General features: G+C 38.4%; 1 protein-coding gene and 1 pseudogene across 4 annotated transcripts in view; one reads left to right on the top strand and one right to left on the bottom strand.

Moving 5' to 3' along the window:
* The window catches only part of EML4 (EMAP like 4), a 165,840-nt gene that overhangs the window by 94,936 nt on the left and 47,356 nt on the right, over positions 1–23,548 (bottom strand). The gene's annotated exons all lie outside the window — the stretch shown is intronic.
* LOC119627224 (small ribosomal subunit protein eS1 pseudogene) lies at positions 14,813–15,664 on the top strand (annotated as a pseudogene).

Here is a 23,548-nt window from a genome sequence, read left to right as displayed (position 1 = left end):
ATGAAATAAAGTGTACACTGAACTATCAGAAAGCAAAGGTGTCACTATCTCAGACACCCACGTGGACAACTAGTTGTTGTTTGGCATAATCATCATTCCTGACTCTGAACTTATATACTACCAATAAGCAATCACTTTTTAAAATGCATTCATACTTAAGTAGTTAACAGGAAAATGCAAGCCTACCTCTCCTCTTCTTCTCCCTCCTCAACCTACTCAATTCATGTTGAGTAGTTGAGATGACAAGCAGGAAGGCCTTATGATGATCCATTTCCATTTAATGAACAGTACATGAATTTTCCTTATGATTTTCCTAATAACATTTTCTTTATCTAGCTTACTTTATTATAAGAGTACAGCATATATGTAATACACAAAATATGTGTTAATCAATTTGTTGTTACCAGTAAGGCTTCTGGTCAATAGTAGGCTATCAGTAGTCAGGTTTTTGGGGAACCAAAAGTATACAGGGATTTTCGACTGAGGGGGAGAAGGAGTTGGCATCCCAAGCCCCCATGTTATTCAAGGGTGAACCATATATTAAAGCCCATATCTCTACCACACACAAAAATAAGATCTGAGAAGATTAAAGAATTAAAGGCAAAATTATAAAATCTTGAGAAAATAACTGCAAATGTCTTCATATCCTACAAACAGGAAGGTTCTAAAAAAGATACAAAAAGAACTAACCATAAAATATTGATACTTAACTACAACAGAATTCAGATGTTTGGTCTCCAAAAGACATAATAGAGAAAGTAATCCATAAACATGGAAAAGATAGCTGTAACACATATAAATGATAAAAATTTGTATCCAAACTGGACATGGTAGCTCATGCCCATAATCCCAGCACTTTGGGAGGCCGAGGGAGGAGGACTGCTTGAGCTCAGGAGTTCGAGACCAGCCTGGGCAACATGGCATCCCCGTCTCTACAAAAAAATACAAAAATTAGCCAGGTGTGGTGGCACACACCTGTAGTCCCAGCTACTTAGGAGGCTGAGGTGGGAGGATGACCTGAGACCAAGGAGGTTGAGACTACAAATAATTCCATAGTTCATCAAAGCTTTTGCTAGTCTTTCTAAATACCTCATAGAAAAGGAAACATAAATGGCCAACAAACAAAAAATGAGGCTCAAGCACCTCATTAATAAACTTGGAAAGACAAACTGAAACCATCCAAAATACTATCTTATGTGTACCAGACTGGCCAAAAATGTAAAGTGTGACAACATCCAGTATTCCCAAAGATATGGAGGGATACAAACTCTCAAACATTACTGGTAGAAAGTGACCTGTTTCGATGACTTTAGGGGGGAAAAAACCTTGGCAATATCTAGTAAAACTGAAGACACACACATCCTATGACCCAGCAATTTCACTGTTACCCTAAACCTAAAGTAGAAGTCAACAAACTTTTCTGTAAAGGGGAAAATAGTTAAATACTTTAGGCTTTGCAGACCACACAGTCTGTGCAGCAAACTACCCAGATGTGCCTTTGTAACACAAAAACAGCTATAAATATGCATATGAATGGGTGTGGCTATGTTCCAATAAAACTTCATTTATAAAACAGGTGGCCTCCCAGGCAGTCTCCCAGTCTCTGTTCTAGAGAAACTCATGCAGACATACATACACCAAAAGACATGTCCAAGAATATTCACAGCAGCATAGTTCATCATAAAAACAAATTGGAAACAACCTAAATATCTATCAATTGTAAAACAGGTAAATAAATTGTGATATTAACAATCAACAGAATACCAGAATAGTAAAAATAAACTATGGCGATGTGCAACATCATTTTGAATCTCAGGAACATGATGAATGTAAAGAGCAAGTCAGGTGAAATTTACATAAAGTTCAAAAACATACAAAAGTAAATACAATGTTTAGAAAAAAACTACTGAAAAACCAAGGGAATGATATACACAAAATTTATGACAATAGTTACTTCTGATGCTTGTAAGACAGAGGATAGGATAGTGAGACACTCACACATAATGGAACATCTATGTGATTAAAACATGTATTATACTTTTTAGGGAGGGGAAGGGAAGTTCAGTGATTTTTCTCTTCTGTAAAAGTGGATAGGGGATAACTGGTCTACATAACTGACTTACTCACTTTATTCTTTGGAGAACAATGAATCCATTTTTGTGAATTAAATTCCAAAACAAAAATGAAGTTGTATTTCCAAGAACCCTGGGGTTTTGTGGCATAAAAACAACTAGACTAGTTGGTCTTTATGACAGTTTTGAGGCCTAATGGTATGACCCTAAGATTAGTTATCTACAAACCTATGGAAAAAAAAGTCCTTCATTTCAAAAAGTTACATTGTATGACATATATCATCCCAAGAACAAATAAGTTGTTAAAAAATTTGAAATAGTCTCTGATCTCCCCTTCCTAAAGCACTTATGCTGAGACACTGGGCAGCCGTTCTAGGTTAGAATGGTAATGGCAGATTAGGTTCGATTAGAGAAGCTAACGTGACAGAAGACCATAAGAAACTAGTAACAATACCACACACTGTGTATAGTGTTGGGCTTTTTTATTTTTTGAGACAGAGTCTGGCTCTGTCACCCAGGCTGGAGTACAGTGTCATGGTCTCAGCTCACTGGAACCTCTGCCTCCCAGGCTCAAGTGATTCTCACGCCTTAGCCTCCCGAGTAGCTGGGATTACAGGAGCATGGCACCATGCTCTGCTAATTTTTTATTTTTATTTTTTTGAGATGGAGTTTCGCTCTTGTCGCCCGGGCTGAGTGCAGTGGTGTGATCTTGGCTCACTGCACCCTCCACCTCCCAGGTTCAAGAGACTCTCCTGTGTCAGTCTCCTGAGTAGCTGGGATTACAGGTACCTCCAAGCACACCCGGCTAACTTTTGTATTTTTAACAGAGACGGGATTTCACCATGTTGGCCAGGCCTGTCTCAAACTCCTGACCTCAGGTGATCCACCCACCTTGGCCTCCCAAAGTGCTGGGATTACAGGCATGAGCCACCACGCCCAGCCCGCTAATTTTTGTATTTTTAGTAGAGATGGGGTTTCGCCAAGTTGACCAGGCTGGCCTTGAACTCCTGGTCTCCAGTGATCCACCCACCCTGGCCTCCCAAAGTGTTGGGATTACAAGGCATGAGCCACAGTGCCTGGCCTAGATAATTGTTTTTGATGAAGTTTTTTGGTTAGACTTCACAAAAACAAAAGTCAAGCTTAATTATGCAATTTCTGATGTATTAAGAGAGGCACTTTTAAATTATTTTCCATTAAAAGCTGCTGTTTCATATACATGACCATCTTTTTTCACGGAGAACAAGAACAAGCTGAGCAAAACCCACTCTGTCCTCTCAACAGGAATATATTTGTTTACAAAGTAAGTAGTTTTAAGTACTTTATACAAGTGTGTAGGCAAATGTTTATGACATTACTGACACCTATATTTACAGGGAGAAGGGGGCTAATGGAGGGAGCAAGGAATCTAGATTCATTCCCAAGTCCTCAGACTTCTTTTGTCACAAGTTTGTGAGACAGGTCTGAACTCACAGGAATGGAGAGATAGGTTACCTGGTCAGAAGTTCTTAAGTGTAGAGGAACCACACACTGAAGCGAGACCAGGCAAGTTGTCTTCCATTCTCACCACGGATGTTGTAAGCAATATAAACCAGTTCTGTGTATGTTTCCTACCACCTTCCCAGATAGTTCCAAAGCAAATCCCAGCTCTCTGTATCTCACAGCATACTTTACATTCTGAGAAAATCCTCAGTCCAGATGGCCTATCACACAAACTACTTCTATGTTGGCACAAATAAAACTTAGTTCTTCTCCTGCCCCTTTGCTCTCTGAACTAAAGAAAGTGCTCTATTTTATAAAAGGGGACAAACTGAAGGAGAGCGAGCACACAGCACACAGGCAAAAGCAGGCAGGATACAGACAAAAAACCTGGGCTGCTTTGAGGAGTGGCTAAACCCTCGGCAACAGAAAAGCATGAATTAATGCACTACACAAATATTCACCACAATTATTTGGCTGTCCTTGGGCACTACTTTTCTGATCTTCTTTAAACTGGTTAACAATAACCAGTTTAGAGCTTAGAGCTTAAAGTCCCCAAAGTAAGTATTTTTTCTAGTAGGAAATAAAATAAACAATGTGTATATAAAGTAGCAAGTCATATTTCCTTTTTCCTTGTTTTATTTAAAATAAAATGAAACTCACATGAATTGTAACAAAACTAAAGGAATTATCACTTTATTGATTTTTAAAACCAAAATATTAAGATACTGAGATTTATTATAAACATTTTGCTAAGTTAACAAATATAATTAACAATGAGAATCATTTTTCTTAACTAATTTTCCAAGTTGTTTGAAAATGTTAACTACAGTACTAGTATTAAGAAACCTATAATGAGGGCTGGGCACGGTGGCTCACTCCTGTAATCCCAACACTTTGGGAGGCTGAGGCAGGCGGATCACGAGGTAAGGAGATTGAGACCATCCTGGCTAACCCTGGCTAACACGGTGAAACCCTGTCTCTACTAAAAATACAAAAAAAAAAAAAAAAAAATTAGCTGGCTGTGGTAGCGGGCATGTGTAGCCCCAGCTGCTGGGAGGCTGAGGAAGGAGAATGGTGTGAACCTGGGAGGTGGAGCTTGCAGTGAGCCAAGATCGTGCCACCGCACTCCAGCCTGGGTGACAGAGTGAGACTCCATTTAGGGAAAAAAAAAAAAAAAAAAAAGAAACCTAGAATAACAAACAGTTTAGAGCTGGTTAGATAGTCCAGTTTTTAAACCACCCATGCTTCAAATAATGTCAACGTGTAAGGAAATTCATATCATGAACATCTTTAGTAAAACCAGGTAACAATAAAAGGAACATGTATTTATTCTCCTATAACTATTTCTAAAGTTAATTAAAGAATAAATTTGTGAGGATAAGTGTCAAAACAAGACTATCAGTGGTTCATCTCTTTTTGTTGCTTTTAAGCTTTACAACTGCACTTAATAAATTTAAACCAACTCAAAATAAAATATAAACAACATGACTGCTATAAACACACACGCACCAAAAACTACTGTGAAAGGGATGAAACCTAAACCAAACTAAACATGAAGAGCTGTGAACATGAAGAGATTGAGATAAGGATAAACTCATAGCAAAAGCTGATAAAAGACACTGGAATGAGGCAAAATGATCCAGATTAATACTTATAAAAGGCCTTTACAGGCCGGTGCGGTGGCTCACGCCTGTAATCCTAGCACTTTGGGAGGCCGAGGTGGGTGGATCACAAGGTCAGGAGATCGAGACCACCTGGCTAACATGGTGAAACCCCATCTCTACTGAAAAATACAAAAAATGAGCCGGGCGTGGTGGTGGGCGCCTGTAGTCCCAGCTACTCGGGAGGCTGAGGCAGGAGAATGGCATGAACCCGGGAGGTAGAGCTTGCAGTGAGCTGAGATCCCGCCACTGCACTCCAGCCTGGGTGACAGAGCCAGACTCCGTCTCAAAAAAACAAAAACAAAACAAAAAAGGCCTTTACAGAAAAGCAGAAGCCATGAAAAGAGTGTTTCTACAAGTAAGACTCAGGAAAGCACTTCTCTTTTGATTAATACCTGGTACAGATTCATCAAAGTATAAGAGTTACTTGAAAGATTAACAGGAGTGAGGTGGGTTGGAGAATATGTAATGTGTTTGAAATATTACAGGCTAGGAAGGAATTCAAATTCTTGCTATTAACTGGTGAGAGGCTTGAAAGCGGATTGTATGTTAGTATACTTCTCTTCAATCACCAGACAAATGTTTAAGGCTGTAGTTTTATGATTCAAGTGTCAACTATACTCTTCTTTACAATAAATGGACCCAAATTAAATGATTGCTTAGAGGTTTCTAAGGTTAGAAGGGCTGTCAAAAAAGTTCTGCAGCAAAGTGCTTTCTAATTAGCATATAACAAAAAAGGTCCTCTTGCACATCACAGTATATTGGGCTTTTTTTCCTAGCACCTCCCATTTGTGCAGTGCATTACTAATTTATATATTATGTACCTTGGGCATTTCTTCCCTCTCAAATCAAAATCTAATTTCAGGGAAAAAGCTTGTGGGACCCAGTCTTAGCTGTTTCTATGATTAAGAATCATCTTCTCTCTTTTCTATTACAGTCAAATCTCTTCCAAAAGGCCTATTCATCCAAATATTTGAGTACTACTATATATAAAAATTTTTCCAAGTGCTGAGAATTAAAAAAAATTACTGTCAGAAATTTATCTATCAGAAATTAGAAATAAAGAGATATATTTTTTTTTTCTTTTGAGACGGAGTCTCTCTCTGTCGCCCTGGCTGGAATGCAGTGGCGCGATCTCGGCTCACTGAAAGCTCTGCCTCCCGGGTTCACGTCATTCTCCTGCCTCAGCCTCCTGAGTAGCTGGGACTACAGGCACCCACCACCTCACCCAGCTAATTTTCTGTATATTTAATAGAGATAGGGTTTCACCGTGCTGGCCAGGATGGCCTCAATCTCCTAACCTCATGACCCACCCGCCTCGGCCTCCCAAAGTGCTGGAATTACAGGCGTGAGCCACTGTGCCTGGCCATAAAGGGATAATTTTAATAGATGATACTCAAGACAGAATTGATGGAATATGGTCATTGACTAGATGAGGGGATTAAAAAGTAGAGGAAGATCCCTGTGTTTCTATTTGGATGACTGAATAAATGGTTCTATAACATTCACTGATAGAGAACAAAGGAAAAAAAAACAGGGTGGGGAATGAGGGAACAGAATGATGTGTGGTTTTGGATCTACTGAGTTTGAGGTCATTATAAGAAAACTATAACTAGGTTTTGGGCTTAAGACAGAGGCCTGAACTAGAGATTACATTTGGGAGTTTTATTAGGACATATCTGATAACTGGAGTCATGAGAATTGATGACTTGGAGTGAGAAAGGAGTAGGGCCAAAGTTATCCAGCAGAGAAGACAAAATAAAAACTGTCAGAAAGCTAGTCATAGGTTCAGGAAAGGAGATATAACATTACAGACTGTAAAGATATCAAAAGACAATGACTAAAAATGGTCCATCTGATTTGGCCAGTATTAAGGAATCTTTACCAGAGAAGTTTCAGTGGAGTCATGGGAACAGAAGCATGACTGAAATGCACTGAAGTGAGGCTGGGAGGTAAGGCAGTCTTTTAAGGAATTTGATTGAAGATGGAAAGGGTTTAACAGGATGGGGGTGAAGAGAGTGTTTGCAAAGCTGATGGTGGTGTTTTTATTTAAATGTAAGAGTAGTAGATTTACAGGGTTTAGGGAAGGAACCAATAGAGTGATTTGTACTAACACGAAAGGACATGCAGCAGAGCTCCAGCTTTAGAGATGTGAAGGGCTAAAATAGAAAAAACCAGACAAAGAATGAGCCTTTTCTGAGAAGAGATACTTTTATCTAAGAATGAAGGGAAAAAGAAGAGAGGAGGTACAGATACTTGTCTTTCTACCTAATTTTTCTGTAAAGCAGGAGACACAGTGCCCTGCTGAGAAGAGCTGGTTAAAGAGCTTCAGCTGGCTGGGCATGGTGGCTCACGCCTGTAATCCCAGCACTTTCGGAGGCTGAGGCAGAGGGATCGCCTGAGGTCAGGAGTTTGAGACCAGCCTGGCCAACATGACCAAACCCTATCTCTACTAAAAATAAAAAATTAGCCAGGCATGGTGGCACACACCTGTAATCCCAGCTACTCGGGAGACGGAGGTTACAGTGAACTGAGATTGCAACACTGTACTCTAGCCTCTCCAACAGTAAAAGACTGTCTCAAAAAAATAAAACAGAAAATAAAAAATAAGAGGTTGAGCCAATAGGTAAGTGTGGAATTGTATATACCACAAGACTCATAACATTGCAGGATATTGTTAATTATCTTTTAATAAAGTTACATTTAAAATTCCTAACTAGATTGTAAAACCCGCTGGGGAAGAAGCTATTTTTCATTTTCCTCTACACCTGCAAAGCATCACACAATGCAGTAACTCTCCAAACAGTGGTTGATTTGTTGTGGTTGTACTTCAGAATAAGCAACAAAGACAGGATAAAACACGGAATGAAAAAAAGGCACTCATTAGTTTGGACTAATGCACAGGACTGGAGGTTGCTTTAGAAGATAAGAATCCCCTTTATTAGAAGTTCCATATAGCTGAGGGGGAATCTGGAAGAAGCAAATTTAGCTAATAATTGTATGATAGAAAAGATAGGTATCTCTCCCCTCTTCCCTCACTATCTTAGTATTTCTTCCTTTTTTTTTTTTTTTTCTTTCTCTGAGTATCTCCCCCCCACTTTCCTTTCTTGTACCTGTATTTTGAGACCATCTATCTTCCTGCCCTCCTTTCCCCTCTTCCCCTCTGCCAGGATATGACCAAAATGAAGTATAGTTTTGTTATTCCTATCAGTTTTAGAGATTTAACCCAACTAAGAGATTAGACGTTCTTGCATTACTGGGTCTCAATCCAGGACTCTAGATTTATTTTGCTAGAGTTTTCCTCTTATTTTTTAATAAGCAAATGGGCTAAAATGCTTTTATTTCTTATCCAAGAAAAAAAATCTACTTTACTTCCCTCCCTGATTCCTCTGACAAACTCATTATTTACATCTATTTAGCCCTAAACTCACTCGCTCACATTTATTTTTCTCTCTAGTGGTGAATGGGTGATTCTTGCAAGATCTTGCTTTATGAAAAAAATACTTTACCATTTAAGATTTTACTAACAAAACTGTTCCTGGGATACAAAGTTCATGCGTAAGCTAAAAACTTACTTAATATGCATATAGTGCTTAAGAACACAATTCTGGATTTAGACTGTCTGGGATTTAAAAACCGGCTTCATCATTTACTAACTATATACCCAGGCAAGTTTCTTAACTTCTTCATGCCTCAGATTCTCCATCTTTAAAATGAAGCTAAGAACACCTAACATACAAACTTATAGAAAATTAAATTAGATAAATTAAAGAGCATGTTAAAATGACAAAAGGTGAAATTTTTTTACAAGTGTTAGCTACTACTATAATCATAAGATTCCAATATAAAGGCCTGCTAAACCCACACCTAGATCACCTTAATCCCTAAGGATGAGTAACATTTGCAGTCAGATACCTAGGGTACACAATCAAAGTTTCACTAAAACTTAGTTTCTAATACATTAGCAGAAAGAGATACTATATTTTACTGATTTGTTTACTCACTAAATTTCATTTTAATCATCAGAAAGTTAAAAATGGACTAAATTGGAATTAGCAGGAGATGCTGGAAACAACACAAAGATATATGTTATTTGATAATCATTTTTAACATTAAGTGACCTTCTAATTATTAATACATACCATGCATTGTTAGGACTTAAATGAGATGGTTTCCTAACCCTAGCAAGCATTGTGGGGGACAGAAAAAGGTAAATAAATAAAGTACAATACAACAGTTGTCCTGACAGATATATACAGAAAATTGTAGAACTCAAAGAAAGTCAGTCAATTTTTACCAGGAGAGAAAAGAATGAAAGCCTGGTCTCTGGAGCAAGTTGTTTTTCTGTTAAAAGAAAAATATTGATGAGAAATTTTTTAAAGCAATGCCATTTTAAGAGCTCACGATGTAGGCCTATAAAACATTAAGCAAAGCTATAATTTCTAAATTATAAGACTACAGCTATATTCCAAACAATGTTAAGTACTGAATACTAAATTTTAAATGACAAGCTCTAAGAACAAGATGTTTTAGCCTATTTCAAATAAAAAAGAAGGCAGAGAAAGATCCAGAGGAAATCTATCAATCAAGCACAAGCTATATCATCAAAACTCATCAATTTCATTCTTAAAACTATGTCAATCCTTGAGCAATATAGGGGTTAGGGGTGCTGACCACCCACTCATTTTTCTATGAGGAGAAAGAACACGTAAAAATCTACTGTCTTAGCAATTTTCAAGTATATAAATCCATGTATAACTTTGTATTTTTTTTTTTTTTTTTTTTGAGACAGAATCTCTCCCTGTCACCCGGGCTGGAGTGCAGTAGCATGATCTTGGCTCATTGCAACCTCAGCCTCCCAGGCTCAAGCAATTCTCATGCCTCAGCCTCCTGAGTAGCTGGGATTATAGGTGCATGCTACCACATCCAGCTAATTTCTTGTATTTTTTGTAGAGACGGGCTTTCGCCATGTTGGCCAGGCTGGTTCTGAACTCCTGAACTCGAGTAATTCGCCCGCCTCGGCCTCCCAAAGTGTTGGGATTACAGGTGTGAGCCACCACGCCTGGCCTATGTATAATTTTTGACTCCCTACAAACTATTAATAGCCTGCAGTTGACCGGAAGCCTTACTAATAACAAACAGTTAACACATATTTTGTATGTTATATATATATTACATACTGTAGTTTTATAAAGAAATGTTTTAAAAAATCATAAGCAAGAGAAAATATATTCACTATTCATTAAGTGGAAATGGATGTTCATAAAAAGTCTTCAGCCTTGCTGTTTTCACACTGCAGAGGCAGAGGAGGAAGGAGGGGGTTATTCTTGCTGCCTGAGGGGTGGCAGAGGCCGAAGAAAATCCTTGTATAAGTGGACCCACACAGTTCAAACCTGTGTTGCTCAAGGGTCAACTGTATTTGAAGGGCATATATATTGCAATATGTTACACAAAATTGAGTTGTTGGACCAGGAGCAAATTTCAAGTTTTTCTTTGTGGAAGAGGAGTGGTTTAAAACAAACTGACAAACAAACAAAAACAAAGGCTTAACAGGCTCATACTAATTTTGAAAGCAGGTAGGATATAATTCTTTAAAAAATAAGAACAGAGGCTGGGCACAGTGGTTCACGCCAGTAATCCCAGCACTTTTGTGGGGCTGAAGTGGGAGGACTGCTTGAGACCAGCCTGAGCAACACAGTGAGACCCCATCTCTACAAAATTAAAAATTAAAAAAATCAGCCAGGTGTATGCCAGGAATCTCAGCCAGCTAATTGGGGCAGGCTGTGGAGGCTGAGGTGGAAGGATCACTTGAATCTGGGAGGTCAAGGCTGCATGAGCCACGATGTGCCACTGCACTCCAGCTGGGCAACAGAGCGAAATATTACCTCAAGGGGAAAAAAAAAAGAATGATCATTTCATATGTACATAAAACTGACAGTGGGAAAAAGTCTGGATTAAACAAGCTCAGTACAATGCTCAACAAAATCTTGCTTTCCTTTTGAGGGGATTCCCTTTGCTGAACTTCATGGAAATTTTGTGGGATATACTGCTACTAGAATCAAAATTTATATATATATTTCTAGAAGTAAGCAGTTTTTATTTTTTTAATCTCATTTAACATTTTTAAATTTACTTTTTAATTGACAAGTTGTATATATTTATGGTGTATAACATGATACTTTATACATGTAAATACTGTGGAATGGCAAAGTCAGACTACTCAACATAAGCATTACCTCACATAACATTTTTCTATGAGAAAGAACACTTAAAAATCTACTCTCTTAGCAATTTTCAAGTATATAATTTATTTTATTCTTTTATTTTATTTTATTTTATTTTATTTTATTTTATTTTATTTTATCTTGAAACAAGAGTCTTGCTCTGTCGCCCAGGCTACAGTACAATGGCGCAATCTTGACTCACTGCAACCTCCGCCTCCCAGATTCAAGTGATTTTCCTGCCTCAGCCTCCCAAGTAGCTGGGATTACAGGCATGCACCACCACACCTGACTAATTTTGTACTTTTAGTAGAGAAGGGGTTTCACCATGTTGGCCAGGATGGTCTCGATCTCTTGAACTCAAGATCCACCCGCCTCGGCCTCCCAAAGTGCTGGGACTGCAGGCGTGAGCCACTGCACCCGGCCCACAATTTATTTTTTTATTAACTGTAAAAACTATGATTTACAATAGATCTCTTCAACTTATTTCTCCCATCTAACTGAAATTTTGTGTCTTTTGGCCAACATCTCCCCAATCCCTGTCCCTTCAGTGTTATGGCTAAGAATTATATGAGTATGTATATTTTAATCTCAGAATTTAAGTGTATCTGGAAGATCTAACAGATTCAATCTACTTTAAATGACTATCATACCAAGAAAAGACTGGTAAGAACTATTTTTCTAATCCACTTACAAATGTGCCTAGGGCATGAACAGTGGAAGATCCAATACATTATTTTACCATAAAGGGATGATTAACACATTTTTTGTACAAATGGGACTTTTACGAACATCCATTTCCACTTAATGAACAGTGAACATATTTTCCTTATGATTGTTTTAATATTTCATTATAAAACTATAGTATATAATATACAAAATAGAGCTCTTTTGTTATTTAATTTGGGTAGCATTATTTCTTTAAAAATAAAACAAATTTTTAGATGTTTGTAAAATATTTATACATTTTATACTTATTGAGTGACTAATTTGTCAGGACTATGTTAAATCCCAAGGAAACAAATTCAACTTGCTTTCTTCTCACTTCAAAAAAATAAAAGTTTTTAAATTTCTGAAAGATTGAGAAAATCAACATATGTAAGAAATATGTCAATATTGCCTATAAAGCAATAAAAAAAGACATCAGTCCAATAGAAAAATGCAAAAAAGACATGACTAAGCAAACTTCTATCTGTAAGGAGGGAAGAAGGGTGAATCAAGGTCACTAGTAATTAGGCACATGACAATTAAAAACACAAAATACTATTTCACACATCCTTGGATAAACAAAAAACGTAAATAAAGTCTGGCAACGTTAGTTGGATTTAGAGCATCAGAACTTTTATACATTCTGAAGGGAAATGTATATCGACAAACTCTTCTGGGGAATAATTCAGCAAGACTTACAAAATGTGAAAGTATACTTGGCCTACAATCCAGCAATCCAGAAGTAGGCCCAAAAAAATAAATAAATAAATAAACAGGCATTTATCTAAAGAAGATATACAAAGTATCAATAAGCACATGAAAATATGTGGAGAAATTAGAACTCTTGTGCATTGCTGGTAGGAATGCAAACCTGTGTAACCATCATAGTAAATAAACAGTGGGCAGTTCCTCAAAAAATTAAACAGGATTACCATATGACAAAGCAACTCCACTTACAGGTATAAACCAACAGAACTGAAAGCATGAACTCAAGATACTTTTACACACCAATGTTCATAGCAGCATTATTTACAACAGCCAAGGGGTAGAAAGCACCCAAATGTCCACAAACACATGAATGGATAAACATAAAATGGAATATTATTCAGCCTTAAACAGAAATGACACTCTGACACATGCTAAAACATGAGTTTTGAAAACATTATGTTAAGTAAAATAAACCAGACACAGAAGGACAAATATTGTATGTTTCCACTTATACCAGGTACCTAGAATAGGCAAATTCATAGAAACAGAAAAGAGAACAGAGGTTACTGGGGACTGAAAGGAGAGGTCAATGAGGAGTTACTGATATGACGAAAAAGTTCTGAAAACATACTGGTGACGGCTGCACAACAATGTGAATGTGCTTAATAACACTGAACTGTAAAGTTAAAAATGTTTAAAATGATAAATTTTATGTGTATTTTATAACAAAAAAATCATAATGAGATGCCACTTCATACCATTAGGATGGCTATAATCAAAATGACAAAGTGTTGGTGAGGATAAGGGGAAACTGAAACCCTCATATATTGCTGGTGGGAATGTAAACAGTAGAACCACCTTGGAAAACAATCTGGCAGTTCTTCAAAAGGTTAAACAGAGGCACCATATAACCCAGCAACGCCACTCCTAAAGTATATACCTAAGAGAAATAAAGACAGATGCCCACATAAAAACTTGCATATGACTGTTTATAGCAGCACTGTTCATAAGAGCCAAAAAGCAAAAATAACCCAAATGTCCATCAAATGCTGAACAGTTATTTGTTCACATGGTTATACCTATATGACGGAGTATTACTCCAATAAAAAATAAAACAGTGATACATGCTGCAACATGGATGAAATCTTGAAAACATACTTAGTGAAAAAAGCCAGTCACAAAAGACTACATACTGTATGATTCAATTTATATAATGTCCTGAATAGGCAAACCTATAAGAGAAAGTATATTAGCAGCTGCCTAAAAACTACAGGGACTGGGAGAAATAGGAAGTGACTGCTAAAGGATACAGGATTTATTCTTATTGTGGTAAAAATATTCTAAAAATTGATGGTGCACAACTCTGAATATATTAAAAACCACTGAATTGTATGTTTTAAATGGGTGATTCATATAGCACGTGAATTGTATCTCAAAACAGCTGTCACAAAAACAACAAAAAAACCCTCATTCGATAAGCCACAAAATGTTCATAATTTAAACTGTAAATTCCCTCAGAAGGTATAAATAGAATTTAAATTTTCCCAAGTGTATAAATGACAGGAAGGAGAACCCATAGTGGTATTATTAGGTATGTGAAAAGGCCAGAATAATCACCTACATGAGGGCACAAATGAAGGGGGAAAAAGATTCTGGAGTAGTAAGGTCAACTTCAACTTTTTCATAATATAGCCTAGAGCCAGCATTTCTTAAGAGACTCTGATACGTATTTATTCAAATTGTCCAAAGATTAGTGAAAATGTAATGGTCTTTGTAAACAAAGATGATTCTTACAGTATCTAGATGTGTTTTCATGGGGATGTTTCTCATATACATTAGAGATCTGGGCTAAGAGGAGCAAAAATTCTCACATTGTACTCTTGTCATAGGGAAAGACTAAAAAATGGTTACTTCCTTGTAAGCAAGGAGAAGAAAGATGACTTGCTATAGCAAAATTTGTAATTTGTAACTACTGACATTTAAGAGCTCTTAAAAAACAGGGTTGGCAAGAACAAGCGCCTTATGAAAGGCGGCAAAAAGGGAGCCAAGAAGAAAGTGGTTGATCTATTTTCTAAGAAAGATTGGTATGATGTGAAAGCACCTGCTATGTCCAATATAAGAAATATTGGAAAGACGCTCGTCACCAGGACCCAAGGAACCAAAATTGCATCTGATGGTCTCAAGGGTCGTGTGTTTGAAGTGAGTCTTGCTGATTTGCAGAATGATGAAGTTGCATTTGGAAAATTCAAGCTGATTACTGAAGATGTTCAGGGCAAAAACTGCCTAACTTTCATGGCATGGATCTTACCCGTGACAAAATGTGTTCCATGGTCAAAAAGTGGCAGACAATGATTGAAGCTCATGTTGATGTCAAGACTACCGATGGTTACTTGCTTCGTCTGTTCTGTGTTGGTTTTACTAAAAAACGCAACAATCAGATACGGAAGACCTCTTCTACTCAGCACCAACAAGTCCGCCAAATCCGGAAGAAGATGATGGAAATCATAACCCGAGAGGTGCAGACAAATGACTTGAAAGAAGTGATCAATAAATTGATTCCAGACAGCATTGGAAAAGACATAGAAAAGGCTTGCCAATCTATTTATCCTCTCCATGATGTCTTCGTTAGAAAAGTAAAAATGCTGAAGAAGCAAGTTTGAATTGGGAAAGCTCATGGAGCTTCATGGTGGAGGCAGTAGTTCTGGAAAAGCCACTGGGGACGAGACAGGTGCTAAAGTTGAACGAGCTGATGGATATGAACCACCAGTCCAAGAATCTGTTTAAAGTTCAGACTTCAATTAGTGTCAAATAAAAAGTGCTATTTGTGAGGGGGGAGAAAAAAAAAAAAAAGAGCTCTTAAAAAACAGAAACCAAACAAAACACTGAGATAATGGTTAAACTTCAGCAACTTCAAAGCATGTCTTTACAGGTGCAAACGATTTAGCCTCATTACTTGGCAGGGGCTTGCAATTAAAAATAATTTTTACTGATCTTGTGAGCAAACAAAAAAAAAATGATAGCAAATACTGGCTAGGAAGTTAGGACATTTGTACTGGTGCATTTGTGAACTGCTACAAATCTCAGTTGTGAACAGTAAACTGTAATCACTACAAAAATGAAAAATACACATGCTTTGACACAACAATGTATGTAGCAGGGAGAGAGGGAACTATAAATCAAACCTATCACAATGGGATCAAGTGAATGAAATATGTTATCTAAATATGGAATCTATGCAGCTATTTAAAATGTTTTATTTCTATATATCAATGTGGAAGGCTATGCATGATCAATGGATATATATTTTAAGTTAGTTTCCAGTAAGCAAAAGATAATGCATATTGTTTACATAGTACAGTTTATGTACTGTTTCTGAAAAAGCAAACAAGAAAACAGGTGTACATGAGAACAGGGGTTGGCAAACTGTTTCTGTTAAGGACCAGATAGTAAACATTTTCGGCTTTGTAGGACAAAAGGTCTTTGTCCCAATTACTGGACTCTGCTGTGGCAGCACAAAAGCAACCACAGACAGTAACTATACAATCGTGTATGGCTCTGTTCCAGTAAAGCTGTATTTATGGACACTGAAATTAGAATTCATATAACTTTAATGTGTCATGAAATATTCTTTTGATTTTTCCAACCATTTAAAAATACAAAAACCATTTTTGGCTCCCAGGATACAAAACAGTGAATTTTGCCACAAAGTGCTAAAGTTTGTCAACCCCTGATGTGGAAGGACACAAATTAAACCGTTAACAGGGGCTATCTTGCAAAAAATTTGTTAAAATAAGCAACTACGCCATTTCATTTTACAATACATAAAATAATTTAAAAACTATCTCTTCTCAAATGAAAATGTAATTTTTATTAATAGAGCTGAGAAATTATCTTCTCCATAATCAGAATCACTGGTGTGTTAATTAACATGACTCAACTTCTTCATGGCTACAGAGAGAGAATAAGAAGGAGAGAAGACAACTTTAGGCCAGGTGCAGAGGCTCACACCTGTAATCCCAGCACTGTGGGACCAGGCAGACAAATCGTTTGAGCCCAGGAGTTTGAGACCAGCCTGGGAAACGTGATGAAACACTGTCTCTACAAAAAAATACAAAAATGAGGCTGGGTGTGATGGCTCACACCTGTAATCCCAGCACTTTGGGAGGCTGAGAGGGGCAGATCACCCGAAGTCAGGACGTTGAGACCAGCCTGGCTAGGCTAACATGGCGAAACCCTGTCTCTACTAAAAATACAAAATTAGCCAGGCACGGTGGCTCATGCCTTTAATCCCAGCACTTTGGGAGGCCGAGGTGGGTGCCTCACCTGAGGTCAGGAGTTCGAGACTGGCCTGGCCAACACGAAGAAACCTCGTCTCTACCAAAAATACAAAAATTAGCTGGGTGTGGTGGCAGGCACCTGTAATCCCAGCTACCTGGGAGGCTGAGGCAGGAGAATTCCTTGCACCCGGGAGATGGAGGCTGCAATGAGCTGAGATCATGCCACTGCATTACAGCCTGGGCAACAAAAGCGAAACTCCATCTTAAAAAAAAAAAAAACACCACAAAAATTAGCCAGGCATGGTTGGGTGTGCTTGTAGTCCCAGCCACTCAGGAGGCTCAGGTGGGAGGATTGCTTGGGCTCAGGACATTGAGGCTGCAGTGAGCCTTGACGGCACCACTGCACTCTAGCCTGGGTGACAGAGCAAGGTCCTGTTTCAAAAAAAACAAAAAACAAAAAAAAAGCCATGCTGTAAACAGATGTTCTGTCATCTAAGCTTTGTTGTTCCATTTCTAGAGAATACACATGTGCGGGGTAGAATAATCCTAAGGCCCTAGGATTTTCAGAATGGTAAATGAGCACCGGCTTCAACTTAAAAGTCATCAACTACAATAGCCCCTAAACAAGAGTCAGCTTGTCCTTTGAAGTCAGGCATTGGCTTCTCTTCTCTAGCTATGAAAGTCCTAAGTAACATCCTTTTCTAATATAAGACAGTGTTGTCTACACTGATAATCTGTTGTTTAGTGCAGCCATCTTCATCAATGATCTTAGCTAAATCTTCTAGATAACTTGCTGCAGTTTCCACATGAGAACCTGCTGCTTCACCTTGGACTTTTATGTATGGAGATGGCTTCTTTCCTTAAAACTCATGAACTAATCTCTGCAAGCTTCAAATTTCTGCAGCTTCCTCACCTCTCTCAGCTTTCATAGAAATGAAGAGAGTTAGAGCCTTGCTCTGGGTTAGGCTTTGGCTTAAGGGAATGTTGTGTCTGGTCTGACTGTTTATTCAGAACACTCAAATATTCTCTGTATCAGCAATAAGGCTGTTTAACTTTCTTATTCATATGTTCACTGGAGTAGCACTCTTCAAAAACTTTTTCTCCACATTCACAACTGGCTGTTTGGTAAAAGAAGCCTAGCTTTCAGCCTGTCTCAGCTTTTGACATCTCTTCTTCATCTAAGCTTCATCATTTCTAGCTTCTGATTTAAAGTGAGAGGCGTGCACTCTTCCTTTCACTTGAACACTTAAAGGCCATTGTAGGATTATTAACTGGCCTCATTTCAATATTGTTATCTCAGGGAATAGGGAAGCCTGAGGAGAAGGAGAGAGACAGAGGAACAGCCAAGCCAGTCTGAACACACACAACATTTATTAAGTAGGTTATCTTAAATGGGTGTCCCTCATGGCACTCCAAAACAATTACAATAGTAACATCAAAGATAACGGATCACAGGTCACCTTAAGAGATACAATAACAGTGAAAAAGTTTGAAATACTGTGAGAATTACCAAAGCCTGACAGAGATGAAGTGGGTACACATGCTGTTGGAAAAGCAAGGCCAATACACTTGCTCAGTGCAGGGTTGCCAAAAACCTTCAATTTGTAAAAAAAAAAAAAAAAATACAGTATCTGCAAAGTGCAAGAGTGTGAAGCACAATAAAAGTATGCCTGAATTTGACGTGGATAATTGGTATTTTTTCAATTATGTGTTATACACGTATTATAGAGAAGTAAAACAATTTTTTGAGAACTTTGCTATTTTGAATGATCTATGACATACACTATGAGTGAAAACAAAGTGCAGCATCAAAATAAATCTTCAAGACATACTCCCCGACCCAAATTGCCACCTCTTAAGCCCTTCCTATACAGAAACTTTCAAAGCAGCTATTCCTGGCAAAAAAGTTTTCTTTTTCTTTCTTTCTTTTTTTTTTTTTTTTTTTAGATGGAGTCTCCCTCTGTTATCCAGGCTGGATTTTGGCTCACTGCAACCCCCACCTCCCAGGTTCAAGTGATTCTCCTGCCTCAGCCTCCCAAGTAGCTGGGATTACAGGCATGCACCCCTTACACCCAGCTAATAATTTTTTTGTATTTGTAGTAGAGATGGGGTTTCACCATGTTGACCAGGCTGGTCTTGAAATCCTGATGTCAAGTAATCTGCCCACCTCAGCCTCCCAAAATCCTGGGATTACAGGTGTGGGCCACTGCACGGGGCCAGAAACGGATTTTCAATGATCCTGCACCAAAACCAAAACAAAACGACATACATAAACCTTTTGATTTTTTTAAATTTTGCTAAATGCAAAATGTCATTATCTAATCTATGAAAATCTAAAAGAAAAATCAAATGTAGAAACTAAAGCAAGCTGAAAATTTACAGAACTTCAGAACTTTAAGGTAGACCTTTTCAAAGACATCTACAGTCATCCCCCAGATATGCGGGAGGGTAGTTACAGGACTCCTACATATACCAGGTCCGGTCATACTCAAGTCCCACAGTCAGCCCTGCACAACCCACATATACAAAAAGTCAGCCCTCTGTATACACAGGTTTGGCATCCCTGGAATACTGTATTTTTCAATCCACGTTTGGCTGAAAAAATCCACATTTCAGTGGACCTGCCCAGTTCAAACTGGTGTTGTTCAAGGGTCAACTGTATTTCCTTATGAAGGGGGCTCTTTCTCATTTGATGCCGTTTCTGCTACAATTAATCAAAGGTCTACAACTAAACTTTCTATGTTCACTGTGGGTTCTTCATGGCCAAGAGTCATTGGTGTGTAAATGATGTCATTGATGAAACAAGCAAATGTGTTTCAGTTAAATTTTGGAGTAAATGCGTAACGAGCATTAGTTAACTGCATTATACATCATATTAAAAGTTTTCACTGAGTCAAGTGCTGCAGTGCATGTTTGTAGTCCTAGCTACAAACATGTTTGTAGTCCTTGCAAGGCTGAGATGGGAAGACAGATTGAGCCCAGAAGTTCAAGTCTAGGCTGGACAACACAGCAAGACTCCCCTCTCTTTAAAGTTAAAAAAGAAAGAAAGAAAGAAATTTCACTGATTTTGAAAAGAAGCCACTACCATACTACTGGTTAAAATCCAAAATTCAACTATTCTTGTGGTCAAAGTAAAGCATCTTCAGTACTTAAAGGAGGACTCTTGTACTTTAGTATGGAATTGTATTGTGCTGTATGGATAGGAACTGAGTAGGAAAGGCTGACACTGAACTACGATAGGGCAAATTTAATATTCCTTTCCTCCTTTACTATATTCTCTTCAGACAGGCTCAGGAAGATCCATATACATGAGAGATCCAAGTAATAATTCTCAAGTACAGAATATCTGGAATACTCTAGAGCAGCAGTCTCCAACTTTTTGATACCAGGGACTGGTTTCATGGAAGGCAATGTGTCCACAGACTAGGGGCAGCGGGGCAGGCCTGGGATGATTCAAACACATTACACTTATTATGCACTTTATATTATTATTACATTGTAATACATTAAAAAAAAGTTATATGACTCACTATAATGTAGAATCAGTGGGAGCCCTGAGCTCATTTTCCTGCAACTAGATGGTCCCATCTGAAGTGATGGAAGACAGTGACAGATCAGGCATCAGATTCTCATAAGGAGTGAGCAACCGAGATCCCTTGCATGTGCAATTCCTAATAGGGTTTGTGTTCCTATGAAAATCTAATGCCACTGATCTGACAGGAGACAAAGCGTAGGTGGTAATGAGAGTGATGAGGAGTGACTACAAATACAGATGAAGATTTGCTCACTCGCCTACTGCTCACCTCCTGCTGTGTGACCCAGTTTCTACCAGTCCATGGCCCGAGGGGTTGGGAACCCCTGTTCTACAGCTCACTTCATTGCAGACTATACAATCTTCTAGGACCACCCCAGATCTGACTGAGACCCATAAATCAATCACAGGATCAATCCAATATCCTTAGGATTTTCCAAAAGTGAGATGATCAGCACCCAGATCAAATTCCCCATGTCTTTCCCAAAGTAAATCTCCATATTTAAAAGCAGATCAAATTCAGACCATTTTTGCTAGTGAGTTTGGTTATAATATTGGTTGACAGATCTGATATTTGGACATATCCTCTAAAAACTACAGTTCCAGCAATCAAGAAATGTAGTCCAAATTACCTAACTACTCATTAAGATAATGAATATGTGGACACACAAACACGACCAAATGTAGTCCAGAAGCATATTTTAAGAATCCTCAGAAAGAATCTTTTTCATAGGTACAGTATTCCATAGAGAAAACTCTATGTTTAAGTCTGCATTCTGTAAATAACATAATTCAAACATAGCAAAGCCTAAAAGACAAATATTAGGTTTCAAGTATCTAAAGTTACCAAATGAAAAACAGTAATCATCTGTTTCCACAGAGGGCCAAACAAGAAATGTACTGAATCTATAACATAAAGAATGTGGGTTATATAAGAATTTTTTTTTTTTTTACAGTAAAGGTTAATTCTGGGAAGAACGAATCTTGACAATCAAGAATTGCTTTCTCTGAAAAAAACTTAGAGACTCAACTGCCTTGATGGGTTAAGTATAATCCTGTTCAGTATAGGAGGACTGTATCCCTAAGATTACAATTTGTCTAGAGTTCAAAAAGAAGTTCCACTACAAAAACAAATAAAATTCATAGGAAATATACGTATCTCATAGCTCTTGAGCTTGATACCAAAGGTTTCTAATATGCTTACATCTGCAGGTAAACTTTAAATAAAACATTTATTTAGTCCAACTATGAGAATATTAACTGTCAGAATATTGGTTAAAAAAATGAAAATTTACTTAACAAAAATATTTTATTACAGTTGAAAATTACATTTTTTTTCTAACTTCCTTGTTTGTTGCTTATGCAGTTTCAAAGTCAACCAGGAACCAAGAATGTCCGGAGCTGTGTGGCCCGGCCATAGCGATTATAACTGACGACTGACACCTGAGCTCTATATATTTCCACTTTATGCCTCCTCCCTAGATTTACTTTCTTCCTTGTTCTGCTGTCTCATACGCCAGTACAAAATGGCGCTCTTCCGGGTTCTTCATCACCCATTTTCCCCCGCCCGGGAAAATGATCAACTTACAGCGCAGGCGCCATCCCGCGCCCGGGAAAATTGCCAACCGACGGCGCAGGCGCAACATGACGTCCGACCGAAGAAACCAATACCTACCTGGCCACACCCACTGCAGGGCCACCATCATCGCCTTGGCCCAACCTCCACCCCGCCAGTCTATATAAGGCATTACACTGCCACCAATAAATGAGACTTGATCAGGATACTGTCTTGTCTCCATTTCTCGTGTCTCTTGTTCCCCCGAGTTCCCACTCCCTCTTCTAGGGCCTACATTGACGATCCCGCGGGTCGGGACACAAGAAGATCTTTATTCCTTCCAACTACTTTGTTTCTCCGCCATTTTATCACTTTAAACTCTTAAGGGTGTGAGTCAGAGGGGTGGGATAAACTTCGGATATAACCAATTTTAGACAATAAGCAGTATTTAATTTGGTTCAATAGCTTTCCTCCATTGGAAAGCAACTCAATTGTTCTGGCATGGTTAAAAATAGCAGTCCAGCCATTCAGTGAAATATCGAGCACTCATTGTTTGGCTATAATAATGTTTAAAATGTCACACATTCAAAATGTTTTAATTACTAGCAATAAATGCAGAGATATAAAATGAAAAAAGAACAGGTAACATATTAATGAGAGTAGCTGTACTCATACTAGGATTGTGGATGATTGTTTTTATAATTAAAAAAGAAAACGGGCCAGGCCTGGTGGCTCATGCCTGTAATCCCAGCACTTTGGGAGGCCAAGATGGGTGGATCACAACATCAGGAGTTCAAGACCAGCCCGGCCAAGATGCTGAAACCCTGACTCTACTAAAAACACAAAAATTAGCCGGGTGTGGTGGCATGCGCCTGTAATCCCAGCTACTCAGGAGACTGAGGCAGGAGAATCGCTTGAACCCTGGCAGTAGAGGCTGCAGTGAGCCAAGATCGCACCACTGCACTCCAGCCTGGGTGACAGAGCAAGACTCCATCTCAAAAAAAAAAAAAAAAAAAAAGGGGGGGGGGGGGCCGGGTGTGGTAATCCCAGCACTTTGGAAGGCCGAGGCAGGCAGATCACCTGAGGTCAGGAGTTCAAGACCAGCCTGACCAATATGGTGAAACCCAGTCTCTAATAAAAATACCAAAATTAGCCAGGCATGGTGTTGGGTGCCTGCAGTCTTAGTTACTCAGGAGGCTGAGACAGGAGAATTGCTTGAACCCAGAAGGTGTAGGTTGCAGTGAGCTGAGATCGTGCCACTGTACTCTACTCTGGGTAACAGACCTAGACTCCATCTCAAAAAATAGAAAAAAAAAGAGAAATGAGTTTCTCCTT

Source organism: Chlorocebus sabaeus, chromosome 14 (assembly GCF_047675955.1).
Source record: "Chlorocebus sabaeus isolate Y175 chromosome 14, mChlSab1.0.hap1, whole genome shotgun sequence".
Classification (NCBI taxonomy): domain Eukaryota; kingdom Metazoa; phylum Chordata; class Mammalia; order Primates; family Cercopithecidae; genus Chlorocebus; species Chlorocebus sabaeus.
The sequence above is the reverse complement of the archived record's forward strand: the minus strand, read 5'-3'. Positions and strand labels throughout refer to the sequence as shown.